Source organism: Polistes canadensis, unplaced genomic scaffold (genome assembly GCF_001313835.1).
Source record: "Polistes canadensis isolate GaletaPanama2010 unplaced genomic scaffold, ASM131383v1 scaffold_592, whole genome shotgun sequence".
NCBI lineage: Eukaryota > Metazoa > Arthropoda > Insecta > Hymenoptera > Vespidae > Polistes > Polistes canadensis.
This window is the reverse complement of record NW_014570139.1, coordinates 15,035-17,810: the sequence shown is the minus strand read 5'-3', so window position 1 is coordinate 17,810 and position 2,776 is coordinate 15,035.

The window sequence follows — 2,776 nt, the reverse complement described above, 5'->3', positions numbered from 1 at the left end:
AATCAAAAAATGATATTATAATTAAAGTCGACAAAAATTGTAGTAGAACAAAAATTAATATGCAAATATAGAGAATAAATAGACATATTATTTTTAATATAATGTAAACAACTTTTTTGTGAAACAGATAACTAAGATTTAATGTTCCCAAAGCAAGTCTTACGAATATATTATATTACATACACATGTATTGGTATTAAATGAATTTATCTATTCTTTCTGTTTTTTTAATATTATGCTAATGTATCTATTATATATGTATATATATTTTTTGGATATTTTTCACATACATAAAAATTTAGTTAAAGGCTTAACATTTTATTGTTGTTTTAATCTTTGTATGTTTAGTTAGAAAACTGAAATTACAAAATACAATATCTGAATATATATTTGTTTTCAAATAAATCTAAAAATTACAAATGTGTATAGACTGTAGAGAGTTAGTGTAGCATAAAGTTTTTAAAAATAGAATAAAGTTATATAGATAAACTTAACTTTTTACTACATTTAACATTCATTACAGTAATGTATAGATATTTTAAAAGCCACTTACAAAATACGAATGTTTAGAGCTCACTGTTTTATAACGTTTTTAAGCAAACTAATATTATGCTTAGAAAATACTTTTATTACTACATACCATAAATTTACAAAGTTCGAAATTTCAATTCCTGAGATAAGTTTATATTCTTACTTTAAAGATGTATATTAAGTAGACTCCTAAAACATGGAGTCCTCTCGTAATTATAATAAGCTAATTATGATGAAAATAAGAAATTCCTTTAAAATAAGAAATATAACACGTAATTGAGATTGTAAAGAATAAAATATTTTATTTACTTGTCAGGGAAAAGTCTTGGGGTATAAAAACCTTGATTATTAATTCAAATATAGTATTGAATAGAATTTTCACCTTTGCTCACTTTTTGCTTTCGCGGTGATACTATAACAAATTCTGCCCAACCGAAGGTTACTCACGTATCTCGCCTCTCTCTCTTATGTGTATCTCTTATGTGTATCTCTTATGTGTATCTCTTATGTGTATTACAATCTGTCCGTAAGCGACAAGAAACAGTCCGTATATTCTTTTGACAAGAATATGAAGAGTATTTTTGTTATAAGGCCTAGCAGGACATGATAAAAAACGGTTTAACTTAGCAACAAAAAATAGGAAAGCGTAAATATTAACACATTGAAATTCCGTAAATGACTCAGGGGCGCATTTTGAATATATGTTTAGAATCTACGATCATTTCAGATCGTACAGAAAGTTATGTATCTTTTTTTTCTTTTATAATGATACTAAATTTGAGATCTATATACACAAATCACAAAAGCCTCTGATAGTACATTTAATGTTTGCAAATAAAATTTTTCTAAGTTAGAATATTTTTAACTTTCCTTATTGTATTACCTTTGTACAACGTTTAGTTTTATAGTAATATAACCTTGGGTTATTTTACTTTATACTATGTTTTAATAATTCAAATATGTTGATTTTTAATTATCTTGATACGCTCACCTTCAAAACGAAGAGGTAATAGTTTTTGTAAATACTGGTTCATGTGATGTAAATTGCATGCTTCGATGTATTATATATTCGTATCCTGGAARAACATGGTTGTCCTTAGCAGTTTGTTCGATTCCTTTACTTAGAAAATATATTGCTTCAGGTATTTAACCAAAACTAGATAGAACCGTTCTAAATTCTTGCTAAATTGAAGATAAGAGGCAGTTTTTCTTTATTGTTTTATTCTACATTTCTTTTCAACTGGTATCATTACAGAATTACTAATATTAATTTAATGAAAGATAAACACGAATCGTGAAGACTTAAACTGATTGGTAATATTTTCTACTAATGCTCTGTTTATATTCACCTATGAAACGCTATGTAAAATAACAGCAATAGAAAATATTGTTAATAAATCTTTTAGGATAATTTTATATTTTTTGCTCTTTGATTTGTTTACTAATAAGCCTAAGACATTGAAATAAATCTCTTCAAATGCTGCTTTTGTTGTATCAGATAATAGCCTGGTTTTTTGTTCTTTAAGTTTTATAAATTTTTTAATTATCAATCCCTAAAATTTATGATAAATACATAGATGTCTTGTTTCATGATTTGCAAAATAATCTGTGCTTCATTCTATTGTACTTTTTACCGATACCATTGTGTTGTTCACTGATACCCAAAGCGTAGCTATTAAAAATTGTCTTACGTTTCCCTTCTTTTGATACAATTTATATATTTTACTAATTATTTCACAATAATTTGGATCCAAAATAATATTAAACAATTGTCTATTGACGTATAATAAGGAGACATTATCAAAGTACGAATTATTAGACACATCTACTGTCTTTTATCCAAACTGTTGTATTATGTACATTAGTGATCCGAGTCTCTGTATGCACTTGTGACAATGATTGAATAAACATATTTCTATAAAAATTTATTCTCGTCAAGGAATTTTGTAAGATCGACCAGTTGAAATAAGCTTGAATGTGGCCTGGCTTCGTAATGCGTAATATTAATGAATACGAAAGCTAAATTTAATTTTAAAATACTATCAGAAAATAAACAACACAGCAAGTATTTAACTAAAAGTACTACAATGTTACTACAAACGCATTGCCTTTTTTTTTTTGTTTTTTCAGTTCTCAAAGTTGATCTGCCTCTTGTCCCTAAAACGCAACGTAATCTCGCCTAATTTCTGACCAACTAATTAAGGCTGCAAGCGACGATGTGCCTATTTTTTTTTAGGAGTCTGAT